This window comes from Serinus canaria, chromosome Z (genome assembly GCF_022539315.1).
Source record: "Serinus canaria isolate serCan28SL12 chromosome Z, serCan2020, whole genome shotgun sequence".
Lineage (NCBI taxonomy): Eukaryota > Metazoa > Chordata > Aves > Passeriformes > Fringillidae > Serinus > Serinus canaria.
The window spans coordinates 34,708,892-34,723,586 of record NC_066343.1 but is presented as its reverse complement, the minus strand read 5'-3'; positions in this window follow the sequence as shown (position 1 = coordinate 34,723,586).

The following is a 14,695-nucleotide window of genomic DNA, read 5'->3' as shown; positions in this document are numbered from 1 at the left end:
TAATTTAGGTTAAAGGATAGGTCTGACCATCCTTGAGTTTCAAAACACTCTCACTAATGTTGTGCTGAGGAAAACATTCAGGAATATGCCTCTTTTTCTGAAGTTCTGGCAGTGGGATAGCATGTCATAGAATGTCACCTATCATACAAGTGTATCTGTTGTTTTATAAAAGTACTGGTCTGTCCTTACTTCTGAATGAGTGTCAGTCTGTCCCAGCATGGCGTGTCTTCTGCTCTGAAGGCTTCAGTTGGGGACTTGTTTGCGTTCCTACTAATCCACATTTCCAGTGGGCTTTGTTTTCTCCAGCTGTCTTGCAGGAACAGATGAAAAATTTTCAAGAATTGTATCACATTTCAAAGGGCACTTAATATGGTCTTACAACTCAATACTGTGCTAGGAAATAAAGCACATCCCAGTGCGTAGTGAAGGATAGCAATGAACCTGGCAAAGAAACTTTGAAATCACAGACAGCCTTTCCTAATTTCCCTAAGCTTCCCTTTAGTAATATATATTATTTATACAAATTAGCTGCTGAGAATTGAGGGGGAAAAAATAGTTTTATAACCAGAGCTGTATGAAATGGAGGACAGCGAAACCAGATTAAGAGAACTAGATAAACATGACAAGCAGAATTCATGTGAGATCTGAATTGACATAAATCATACCCTGAAGTTAAGAAGAGCTGAGGTATGCCTTTTTCATGCTGTGTGTTCAAGCTGCTAGCCAAGATGCAGCCTGAACCCTTGTGGGAGCAAATGTTTTACTGTGGCTTTGAGTATCTCTAAGAGCATTTATTATCTGCTGCGTTACAGGGGATTTGGTTCACAATTTAAATAGTTAAGATACATACAGGTGAAGATAGATATGGGTCAGTGACAAATACCAGTTTTAAAAGTGGTCTGAACAGCCACAGTTGCTAAGTGTAGATTTCAAGTCACAATTTCAGTTCATTCTGATGCTGCAAAGAGTCTCTGCTACAAAGGAACAGACCTGGGTATATATAATTTGTCTATACCATTGCTGATCATAGGGCCAGGATAGAATGGAAAAGATCACACTGCTGAAAGTATTTTTTCAAAGTATTTTAAAACTAGTAATTAGATTAGAAACTGTTAGTGACAAACACTGAGAAAAATTTGTGTGTGCAATCGTTCATTTGCATATAGGATCCAGGACAGAAAATAGCACACTACTGTGTTTCTCTCGGATTTTAGCTTTCTGTGTACTGCTTTTTAACTTTTGGTGTTTTTATATCCTTAAAACATAACCTTCCTTCTAATGGAGTTACCAGCTTGAGATTTAGCTATTACTTGTCACATGTTTTAGAGGAACTTGGTTGTGATCCAGACACACCATCCGGTCACACCTTTTGTTGTCAGGCAAATTATTATAAGCTATCGCCTGCATGTTCTTGCTGATGAGGTACTGTGTGGGCAATATCTGTTGTGTGCTTCAACAGACAGCCTAACACCACCTGGAATAAAACTTGTCAGGGAAAAAATGTGTTTTTCTAACAGCAATAAGGGAATATGGGTTAGAATAAAGAAATCTGTTGTGCTGTTCTAAATAAAGTGAATGTTTTGCTGAAAATGAATACATTGAGGGGGAAGAAGTTGAGATATCATGTCATTTCCACATTTTTAAAATTATGACAAACACTTGGTGTTTTTTCATTTTTATTGGCTCAATTTGTAGAGGAAGCATACTAGTTGCAGCTAGCAAATACTTAATGACTTTATGAGCTCTGAATCTAGATCGTGTGTGGCTCAGCTTAAACTGAGGTTTATGTTGATGGGTAGGTCCCCAGAAGAGGCTTTTTTTGTGAGCTAGACTTGTTAAGAATGGCCCTGAGATGGAGAATTTTTATATTAAAGAAGCATCTTTGGATCTTATTTCTTTGGCAGAACAGCCAAGGAACTGTGATGGGCCAGCATTGCATGACACCACGGAAATTTCCAGGCTGAAACCCTGCAAGTAGTGACCTGCGTCACAGCAAACACTCAGCTGCAGAGTGAGACCCAGTGAAAGGAAGGAACAAATGTCTGCCTAGATTCCCACCACTTCTGGGATGTGAAGAGGAACACAGATATGCATGAATTTTCACCATACTTTATTGAAGAGTAGTATTTTGTTCCTCCTTGATTGCTCCATAGTCTCTCGTCATGCAATTCTAACAGGTGAAGTTTCTGCAAATACATGTTTTGTCATCTTACTTAAGATCCTCTGTTAAGTAGGAATTTGCTGAAGCTGTGGTTTCAGACAGCACCTGCCCATGAGAAAATACTTCAAAAAAATTTGAGTATAATGAAAACAAAGGTCTTTCCGTTGCTGTGGAAAGCATTAAGCATGGGGAGTTGTGTGAGTATAAGAGAACCAAATATTTGCCAGTAAATATCCAAGGTTGCTTCAGCATCAGTAGTTGTGTGAGTGTGGCATGTCCTATGGCAGCATAATATCTAGCTGAGGCTGTTTGTTGTTGTACAAAAAGATCTTTATTTCTGAGTGACCAATTGATAAGGACATCTTCAGAATACAGTCTCAGTCTCCTCTTGGCTCAGTGTCCTTACACACTTGAGTATCTCCAAAGAAATCTTGTATTTTTTTCCTCTCCCTTAGCACATGTGTTGTGTATATATCATAGTCTCCATGGATGGTAATGCATTTTCATGGTTTGCCGTGGTTTATATTTGCTTCCCTACTTTTTCCTGCTATAAATTCTGTGTAAGATCATTGTGCAACCTACTAAATCCATTAAAGCAACAGAAACCTGCAGACTTTGAAGACCAATTCATCTGCATATTTAATGTTAAGGAAAATGTAGCCTTCCAGAAGATTGCACTAACTTCACAATTCAGTAAACAAATCTATAATGTTAATAGGAGGGATATGTATGCAGAGATCTGTGGAAGAAGCAGAAGACAACCATAGTGGATTCTTGAATACAGATAATTAAGTGAAACTCTCTAGTGTGAAATAGTTTGTGCAAATTACTATGTGTAACATACTTGTTCTCAATATACATGTAAAAGTGAGTCCTTTTTGCTTCAGCAAAAAATCATTGATTGAAGCTCTGGAAAAATCTGCAAAAATATGCACAAATGGAGAAGGAACGCTGGGGACCTAAGAGTTCTGAAAATTGTGCAAAAGTCTTCACTTTGATCTGCATCAAAGCTGCTGCTTCAAAGTTATTTCTAAAGGACAGAGACTGAAATTGGAAATGGTAGGGAAAGTAGTTCATGAACCTAATGTATTAGAGAGCCTCTGTTTTTCTGACTGCCTGGTTTCTGTGCTGCAATGAATGCAAGATGAGAAACGGGGAGTAAATGAGCTGTAATTAAGTAGCAATGGTAGCAATGCGTTTAATTTGACTGTTTGTATTGTTAATCTGTTAGACTGTTGGCCACAGAATCTACCCAGAGTAATACTAGGAATATTCCCTTTAAGGAGTAGAAAAGGGAGAGAAATGGAGGGAAAAGGGAATTAGTAATTAGAGGGAGGAAATAGTAATCAAAACTGGAATCTATAATAAACATCAATATTAGAATGTTTTTAACGTGGTATGACATCTGGTGTTTTTTTAATGTATGAACTCCTATAAAGACACAGTTCTTACCAGAAAGACTTAATAATATTAACATAATTTTCTTCAGGGGGCTTAATCATTTTGATTTAAATATTCTGTGTTCAGTTACATTTATTTATGCATATGTAAAAAATATACTGCTTTAGTCAGGTTTGACCTCATTATAAGTAGTTCTTAGGTTTCCTAAATAATTTGTAGACCTGTTGCCTAGTAAAAGTAGTACAAGAGAAGTGACATTAAGCTGCTTCTCCACCTACCTGACTTGTCTCCCAACAGTGCTTGGCAAGCTTTGGTGATTACTACACCTGAGATGAAGGCCATCTGGATAGTGCTTCTGTCTTCTTTTACAAAACTTAAAAGAAAAACAAAAAGAAGGTCTGCTGAAGTGTTTAGGCAGGAAGCATTACTCCCATTTACTATGCGTATATCTCAGTTATGTGTCAAACTTTGCAATAAAAATTACAATATGAATAGAGAATAAATTTGAAAATTTTCTCTGCTACCAAAAAAAAAAAAAAAAGTAGAAACTGATTTAAAGAAACAGAAAATTGCTGTCTTAAAATCACAGACTAATTCTGTGAGATGTATTCTATAATTTTTGAAGCAATTCAGGCAGTTCAATATCCTTCCTCATGTTTTATGCATGCAAAAAATTGGTACAAGCTCACTTGTGAAGAAAAACAAGAGACATCCAGTTCACCTTTAGAAGCCAACACTTTACTAACTTAGTGAAAAATATATAGAAATTAATTAAAGTAAGAAATAAAAATACAGGAAGTATTGTTTCCGTATATATTTTACAAACTTTATTCTTCCAGAATATTGAAGTGTTGAATTTAGAAATGCTTTTATTGATTCTCTATAATTAATGTGTTCATGTCCAACATAAATGTAAGAAAATTATTATAGGCTTTGTTGCCAAGAATGAACTTTGTCAGAATCTAGGATCAAAAATGGAACCTAACTTGTATCTATCTAAATATGTGCTTAAATATAGAGGCAAAGGTAAATCTCCCAGTTATTTTTAGTAGCTCTTTGTAATGAAGAGTAAGAATTAGCCTTTGTACCAATAAAATAACTGTGATCTTTACCTTTGATTTCAGGTTAGTGAAGAGAGCAGTAGATAAGCACATTAGTCAAGGAACCATCATACCAGCACAAACATTGCTCTCAGCTTTGTATTTTATAAAGAATGAATGTAAAAGGGAATCAGGTTTGTGGTTTAAATGAGATGCTTTGTGATAAATGTTTGCTTTTGTCTTTGTAAAAATAGATTAATCTTTTTGGAAACACGTTTGAGATATGAAACATAAGTAAATAAAGTAAACAAATCAACTGATTTGCATCATCCTTTGGGGATCTTTTTCTTGCAATACATGATTTTCTTCAAGAAAATCTGCAATTGCCTAGATGTTTGGATCATGCTTTGTATAAGCTGAGTAAAGAACTGAGATGAAAAAGAGCTGAACTCTTTGAAGACTGTGTTCAGATCTTCCGAGGGCCTCAAGGGTGAAACTCTTTTTCATGAGTGATAAGTCCCTTTTCCAGCTGCATGTATGTGGTTTACCCACATATGGATATCAGACGGCTGTAATTTGGGGCATAAATTTGTCATTCAACCTCCACAGAAAGGGGTGCTGGGTGGTAACACAGCACAATGACAGTATCAACTTCTTATTGTTTTTACAAATTTTAGCAAAGACAGTAATGTTCATTGACTACAAGTTTCATGATTCTCTTATTAATTAGTGTTCTATATTTGATTGGTTAAAAGATTCCCTTGCTTCTTGTACTTATTAATCTGCATGCTCAGATCTGGTGGTTTTCTTGGGTCGGTGGGCCATGCGTAAGTGGCTGTGACTCCTGCTAGAATTATCTTTTACCCAGACAGATCTGATTTCAGCACCATTTCTGAGTTGGCTTCAAGTTTCTTCCTCATCTTGGGAGTTCTGCCTATAAATTCTTTATTTGTTGCGTCCACTATCAGTAGGTAGTACATCCTTCTCCCCGAGCTTTGTCAACCTCACCTTAGGTCTGAGACCACTGAAGCATGTGCAGCTCTAAACCTTAGCCAGATAGTTCTACTGACAGTAGTTTATCTTTCTAACACCTGGACATCAACCCTGCCCTATGTTGCTCCCTCAGGACACCCTGCAGGCTCCAGGCCAGCTGCCATCTCCCGGGCTCAGCCTGGTGCTGTCAGAGGGCACTAATCTTCCAGATGTCCTGCCATGCAGGAGAAAGAGAATGGCCTGCCCACAGTCCAGAGTGCCCACCTGAAGAAGGATGTCTATTACTTGTGGGGAGACTGCTGCTCACTGAGGGGTTCCAGATGGTGGGCAAGGGGTTGGGGCGACCACAGGGCCTGTGTGGGGCAGGAGGAAAATGCTGCACAGCTACAGCCAGAGGAGAGGAGTGAGAAGATGTGACAGCAGCAGCCCTGCAGCACCAAGGTGGGATGGGGAGGAGGTGCTCCAGACACAACAGCTGAGATTCCCCTGCAGCCCCTGTTGCTGTCCATCATGAAGCAGCTGTGCCCCTGTGCCTGCAGGGGTCCACAGTGGAGCAGAGATTTACCTGCAGGCCATGGAGGACTCCGTGATGGAGCAGGTGGATGCACCCAGGGGGATGTGACCATGTGGGAAGCTCTTGCTGGAGCAGACTCCTGGCAGGACCTGTGGCCCCATGGAGAAAAGAGCCCAGGCTGGAGCAGGTCTGCTGGCAGGACTTGTGATCCCATGGGAGACCTGCACTAGGATAGTCTGTCTTGAATTATGGCACTCCATGGAAGGGATCCACACTGGAGCAGTTTGTGAAAAACTTCAGTCCATGGGAAGGACTTATACTGGAGAAATTAATGGAGGACTGTCTCCTGTGGGAGGAATCCCACTCTGGAGAAGAGGAAGAGAAAGAAGGAGCAGCAGAGACTACATGAACTGACCAAACCCCCCTTCCTGTCTGCCTCTGGTGCTGAAAAAGAGGAGGTACCAGGACTGAAGTTGAGCCAGGGAAGAAGAGAGGCCTTGGACAAAACTGTTTAAAATTTTGGTTTTATTTCTCATTATCCTTCTCTGATTCAATTTGCTTGTGATGGTAATTGGTGAGTGACCCATCCCTGTTTTTATCTCAACACCCAAGCCTTTCATTAAATTTTCACTCTCCTGCGCAGCTAAGAAGGGGACTGACAGAGCAGCTTTGGTGAGCACTTGGTGTCCAACCAGGGCCAACACAGTACACAATCCTTTGGTTTGATGTATAAACTTCATGCAGTAGCATCATGAATGAAAAATATAAATAGAATTTTTTTTTGTTTGTTTTGCCCTTCATCCTGAATGTAAATCTCTCCCTGCAGGATATAATTTTTGCTTAAGATTGAGTGTCTATTCTTTCATAGAGCTGCAGTTCTCCAGTGAAAACCTTCAGTTTAAACAGAAAGCTCAGTTATACAGAGCTGCCCCCTTCTCTATCTTAGCTCATTTTATGATCAAAATATTAACTTAATGGGTAGTCCAAGTGGTGTTAGTGAGTTAGTATCTATTTGCATATTTTTTTAACCTTTTGGCTAAACCTAGTGACAAGACATTGCTAAGAATGCAGTATCTCCTTTGAAATATGAGAACAATAGCAAGAATTAAAATTCATACACTTGAATTTGATTATCTCTTAGAATAATGAACAGTAATATCTTTATATTCTGAAAAATATGTTATTAAAATGTCAATATTTGTTAGAGCTATCCAGTGTTGCAGTCTAGATACTGCTTTCTCATTTCTATGCTTTCATTAGACATTTTGGGGCAGTTTGGGTACCTCAAAATAATGGTGTATCTGCTAAAGAGTGGCAAAAAAAGTGAATAAGAAAGATGTTGACATGAGTGTTACTGTCTTCTGATACAATTGTGAACAGGTTCCTTTGCACAAAGTGTGATGGATTTCCTTCTGCCAGATGAGATATCATCCTTTATCAATAAAGACAAGTGCTCTGAATTTCAAAAATAACTTCTGGTTCCCCATCCTACTTGAAAACCAAGAGACTGGTCACCATTCTAGATATCTTTCTGTTGTTATCCTTATTATTCTCAGCAACACACATATCAAAGTCTATCCCACATATAAATGAACTGAGGCTCCGAGATAGAATTTATTCAGTCAGATTGTAATCTGTTTATAGAGATGTCTAAAGAGCAAACGGATACAACCTGTTATTGGTAGTAAATTTTTGAATTAGTAATTCAGTGTTTATTTTAAGTTATTCCTTCCATTATGTTAAAGTTCCAAGGCAATAATCTCTGAAAAAGTGAGTTAGCTTTATTCCTATTTGCAACAGTACTAATGTTATCTGGAGCACTTGAGAGGGTTAGAATCTTCCTTGGAGAAAATAAAATCTGACTTGAGTGATTTAATATTCCTTGATGTGTGCAGTCATTTGAATTTTATACTAGTGAAACATTGTGCCATAAACCATGGCTGCCTTGAAAAAAAAAAAAAGAAGATTCAGTTCACTGATTGAGACAATTTTCATAGGTGAAGGTGCAGTTCCTTAAAAGAATGGTATCCCAGGACGATTGATAAATGTGATACTGCAAGGTCAGCTGTTACTGATGCAATGCAGGTTTGATTCACTTTCATTATGAAAAATTCTTCACAAGCATATTTCATTTGGGGTTTTTAATCTATAAACTTCTGGAGTGTTGGGGCTTTGGTGTTTTGGTTTTTTGGGGTTTTTTTTAACCCCTTTTCTTCTGGAGAAGTAACAGAGAAATGGTGTGTTAATTATGAAGAGAAAAAGTGGTCTTTGCTGCAGTAAGTATGGTTTATAGAAAATAGCTTTGTGGGCAGACAGATTCAGGAGTCAGATCCTCCTGCTAATCATTCTTGTTCTCATTGTAGGATGACTCACATGGAGCTGGTATGTCCACAGTAAGCCAGAGCTTTTGAGCTGTTGTGTTGCTACAGTATGGTTAAATTCAATTCCTAAATAGTAATTTGGGCAAGACTGTGTATAGGTGTCCTGCACTGACACTGCTGAGGAAGGTCTCAGAGGGCGCAAAGAAAGACATGGATCAAAGCAGTAAGGTCTCTTTCCTTCCTGCTAGCATTTGAAGATACTTCCAGACCCCAGCATCTTTTGGCCCTTAGGGATAATCATCCAGTGAGGATTTATTCAATGCTTTTAATTGTATTTTCCTTTCAATAAATGTCCCTGCATTTACTACCAAGGCAGTGAGATCCTTTGGACTGCAGGGACTCCTTGCCATCAAGGAGTAAATGTAAATGTTTGTAACTTGGGGGAATGGTGGGAAAGGTTGTTGTTGCTGGGATGGGATGTGTGGTGGTGCAACCCTGTGATGGTGTAATCCTGAATACACAGATCCTTTCACACAGATTTCACTTCCTTGAGATGAGCATTATGAAACTGGACCTGTTTAATGGTGATATTTTCCTCCTGCAAAAGCTATGTGGAGAATATAAGGTCTGGTTAACAGTGAAAAAAAAGAGTCAACGAAGAACTATGAGAAAGTTCCAAAAAACATATCACATAGGAGACTATGTCCCTTTTGTTTTCCTCTTTTGTTTTTAACAACAAAAAACTCCTATTTAAGAGAAGCTAAATAAATTGGCAATGAGTGGTATCCATAACAATGGGCGTACACCACACACTTGGTGGAAAAGGCCCAGGGGGTGCTGGCCAACAGAGGCTGAACAGGAGCCAGCCATGCCCAGGTGGCCAAGAAGGCCAATGGCATCCTGGCCTCTATCAGCAATGGTGAGGCCAGCAGGAGAAGGGCAGTCCCCCTCTACTCAGCACTGGTGACGCCACACCTCAAATCCTGTCTCCAGTTCTGGGCTCCTCAGTTCAAGGACTGCTTTAAAGTGCTGGAGCATGTCCAGATAAGAGCAACCGACCTCTTGAAGGGTCCAGAAAATGTGCAAAACTTATGTGGTTCTTAGGAGAGTGATGAATGATGGTCCTGGATGTGCTGTGTTAATGACTGGACTGGATCTTAGAGGTAGTAATCCAAGTTACCCTATGATTCTATATAAGGAAAGTAGGTTTGATTCCCTTGTCTGCAAAGATAGATATTCTTCCAGAAAGTAACTCCTAATGGTATCCTAATTATGGTGTTCTGCATCAATTTCAGGGACGTATTTGCTTTTCCCAACAAATACCACATATACATTCTCGTGTCACCCTTTATGCACCATGTTACAGCCCATCTCTGAGTCAGGGCAGCTGAGGTGCTCACTAATAAATCCCTTGGGGTGGTTGCAGGGATATGACAAAATGTATGAACAAACCAGGTTTGTTGCAACAGAAGGGAGTCATATAGCCATCTTGGTCCTTTCCATAAAAAAAGATAATGAAGAAAATATACAAGGAAAAGGAGGAAAGAAGTGGAAAGAACAAGAGGAGAGGAAAGGTATCACCACCAGTAGATACAGCAACAAGACCTGATAGTTGTGATTTCAGTGTCTAGTGATGGTTGGAGCCATTGTTGAAGTCTGGATCCGCTGAGGGTGAGGGTAGCACAACAAAGAATTTGATGGATTATATACATCCACACCTACTGGGAACGCCCTGATATTTCTCTGTGGGCATGGGGAGTTGTACACTGTTGGATGCAGTTGTACCAATCAGAAGGGAGGAATGCCTTCTGGCTTACCTGTGAGTCCAGATACCTCCCCTAGGGCAGGGGGTATTTTTACACTGCCAGCCTTATCGGCAGGGAGGAAGCTGGCAGGATAAAAAGCATTACCCCACCTCTGCAGGATCTGTTCTTACCAGCCTTTCATCTTTTCTGGCATGAATATCCTTTCTTTTAGACATTAGTCCTGGGTCATCAGGGAAAAAATAAATTGCAGGACTCATAAATTGCCCAGCCCATCAAAGCAACATCAAGTAGACCACACACCAGACTGACAAAATTCACTCATAATTATAATTTGAAGTAAAATTGGCTGAGAATTACACTGCAGTTCATGAACATACAGGATCAGTAAAGTAAAAATTTAAAAAAAAACAAATTCCCCCAAAAAATTGCTCCAAATACAATACAGAAAAGCAAATTACATACTTAATACTTTTATTTGTCTTCTCAGAATAAAACCATAGATTATGTAAGCAAAATATGGCCAACAATCTTCATTTCTGCAGTGTTATCTCTGTGGGGAGGCAGAATTTTCCTGTCCTGATGCATTTAATGTAACTTTTCCACGAAAATGTTTTCATGCACTGATCAAAGGGAGAAGTTATGTATGCTACAGATGCCAACTTCCTTCTTTTAAATAATTTTTAATGTAAAAAGTACAAATTGCAGCCTGTTTAGAATGTTGCTGGCTTTTCACTATCATGTTTTCACTGTCAGATGTCTCTAGTGTCTCACATATGAGGGTATATTGGATGAAGTCTGTTTCCGCCTGCTGCATTTAACCATACCAAAATAGGAGAGGAACTGAGTTCTCTCAGGCACTCTCAAAAATCTGTTGGAATTTCTGCAGCCTTAAACCAGGGCCAGGGCATCTGATTGCAGAAGGTTAACTGAAATTTCAGAAGTTTTTAGAACTTTTCCCAGTAAACAGAAAATCTTTCAGTTTAATGGGGGTAGTGTAAAGGAAAGAGAAAGCTGTATAATTCTAACACAGTTTTAATACTGAGAAAAAGCTAAGCTAGAGTCTGTGTGATGTGTAGACCTCTTTCAGTTTCCTTAAAGTCAGAGATACTTAAAACTAATTTTTAAGAGCTTTTCTCACTTGTATATCAATTTTTCTAGAGCTCTGCTTCTTTCCGCCCAACCTTCTGTTTTGCCCTGCTTTTATACAGAATGTAGAGTGTTTACAGGCAAAACACACTTATCAGTGATTTCACGAGACAATGATTCTCTCAGCTCCATGTAAATGCAGTCTAGACCTTCAGTTACAACCAAAAATGGCTTCAGTAGCCTTCCTAATAGCACACCAGAAACTATAATGACAGGGCTGCATGATGAGTATCAGAGTTAAGAACCTGATTTCAGTATACATCGTATTTTTAATGTGATGCCACTTTTAAAAAGCTACCAGTACCTCCGTATTACCCCAACTAGGGTTAAAGCTAGTATCAGAGAGAGGAATATTTTCATGTACAGCAGCAGCAGTGTCTCTAGCCAAAGGTCTTTTACCATCTGTGTCATCCTAGATGACTTTACCTTGGAGGTTTTTCACGCGCATACTTCTTTTCATCTGCTTTGGCAACCATCCTGCATTAATTGTAGAGTGGTTAGAAGGCAAGGAACATTTGTGCTCTTCAGCTTTCAGAAGGCCTTCTATTCTTTAGGCAAAACCTAACAGTTCATGGCTGCATGCGAGAGAAATTAATGATACAGCTGAAATTTTGTAACTTTTCTAAATCAGTAGAGTGAGACACTAGTGTGCATTTAATGGCTAGATTTCTGTGTTTAAGATCCATATGCAGTTATAAAACATACCATGGTAATGAAATCATTGTATGTTCTTAACAAAGTAGCAGGGGTGGATCTTTTTCAGTGACAGTTTTGATCTGACTGTGATCTGGGTTAGAAGATTGTGACAGCTGTCCATGCAGCATTGTTACATGGACAAGAGGTGACACTGATCCAAAGGGTGCAAAGCAATTGATGAAAAAACTTTAAATAAATCCACTTTTCTTTCCTGATTACTCTTTGCCTATTCTGATGCTGGTCTTGGTCTTAACTCATTAAGCAATGTGAAAAGAACAGTGAGGTTATTTTTCCAAATGCATGCTTTGATTTTTCATACACAGTGTGCTGATTAACAGCACTAGAATACACATAGTTTTGCCACTTCTTTCGATAATTTTTATCTTGTGATAATTTTACCATTTTTATATGAAGAATCCAATTAAAGTTTCTAGCGCCTACTTCAAAACGAGCTTTTTTTGCCAAGATCAGCTTAGCAAAAGATCTTTGCAGCTTTGCTAAAATCCTACAGTGGCTGGCAGTTCCCAGCTGGTGAGAATTCAGTTATCTAGTTCATGTGTATTTCAGCCAAATGAAGACTCTGTCTCTATCTTGAATTCCCTGTACTGAAACTTGGTACACCATAGGTTTTCCATACCAAGTTCTGAATAGGTCTGCTGGTGCAGCTGCTTGGTTTGCAACGGGTTAAAAACTAATGTTTCAAAGTAGCGAATATGATAGTGACAGTGTCACTGCCCCGGAGAGTGCTTTATTTTCTTATGTGCTGATGCTAGACTAGTTCAATGACTTGAATGTTCCTTGTGAACCTTTAGAATTCTGACATAGAATTCTGTTTTGCTTGCTATATTGGATGGGCATGAAACCAAAGGAAAACGATATATCTCTGTTTATCCAATTTCTTGTTTGTATTTTAGCCTCTTTTATGTACGCACACAAAAACACTGAAGGAAAGAAGTATCTAGTGTTTCTATATATATTCATAGTGTGGCTATAAAAGGTATTCTCTTCCACTTTATATCCCTAATTTTTTAATGAGGATCTCATCATTGATCATACAAAAGACAAATTGAATTTTCTTCTCTGTCCAATTTATTTAGAAGTTTATGAAATTGCCCAAGTGAAACAAAATGGTCAAATGTCACATTTCAATCTAAAATGAGTTACTGTGTTTCCATTAAGAAAGAGAGTAAATGTTCATATCCTGGTTTATATATTAATGAAAAGCTGTACATATAAATCAAAAGAAAGAAACTGCAGTCCTTTTTGCCTCCAAAACTTCTGTCAAGAGTAGTATTCAAATATCTGCCTCTGTGCAGAAGAGATTATTCCATGTAGTAAATAAAGCAGCATAGACTCCATGACACAGAAAGGCTGCCATTTTTGTCTGAGATTAATGGGAATTTTGTTGCAGACTTGCAGAGTCTTCACAGGACCTACATTTGGCAAACCAACAAGAGGAGAACAGGTAGGGATGTGAGACTCACAGACAGTGTGGTGTATTTAAATTACAAATTTAAAATGCTCAGGGAGTGTTGCCCCTGAAACAATGAAAAACTGGTCAGGCTGGAGATTGTGACAGTTGGCTGGATTAAACAGCACTTAGGAAATTAAAGAGACCCAAAAAGATGAGTCAGCCTAAAGAGAGTCTAGGAGGAGCACGGGGTCTGCAGTGGCAGAAGGGACGGTGCTGCAGGAGCAGATGCCATCAGAGCTCAGTTTGACACGACACAAGTCACCCCGGGGTGTCCTGGCCTCTGGCCTCCCACCCCTCCTGAGTGCTGCTCCCGGTGCCGGGCCATGGAGAAGGAGCCGGGCTGGGCTGTGGCTGGGAGCTCTCCCGGCAGCTCCAGCCCCGCAGTGTTGGCAGCCAGGGATCTCAGGAGGCCTGAGAGCCTCCATCACCTGGGGCTTCTGCAGAGGAGCTGCAGGGATTGCACTTCCTGGGGTTAGCAACAGAGGGGCGCTCAGAGGTTGGGGATGTTTATCAGCATTTTCTGAAGGGGTCGCGATGCATGGTTTGTGAGTTACATCACTGACACTGATCTCTCTACAGCTCATTGATTGCCAGTTAATTACATGTCATTAATAAATCATTAAACCACTTTGGTCCTGATTTGGTTTAACACCGTGACCATTTTTTTACCCTGTGATACTGGGTTTATTCAAGTAACTGAACAGAACAGCAGCAGACACAAAAAGCCAGGAAGGTTTTTTTAAAATTGTGTATGCATACACTACACATAACTATAAATGAGCTTAATCATTATAAGTGCTGAAATTATCTCTCTTTGAATATTGAAGATTGTGTGCCAGCATTTTTTTTCTATATGCATGTTTGAAAGGCTGAATTTCAAGAACTGAATCCTTTCAAGTGGAGATGCCTGATATCTGCAAAATGTACTTTGTTATTCTGATGGCCTACAGCACTTTCCTAAATCTAACAAAACATAACAGACAGTTGGATGGATTTGGCTGACAAAGCTGGTGACATGCAATATGAAAAAAAAAAAAAAGAGGTCAATTAGAAATCCCTCCCCTCCCCTTGCTGTAGGTTCTATGCACTGGTCTGCTTTTGGGCATGCTGTTGAAGGAAGAAAGATATGGTGGGTTTTGCTCAAGACATAAAATATGTATGACAAAGTTTTTCTTGCAGAAGA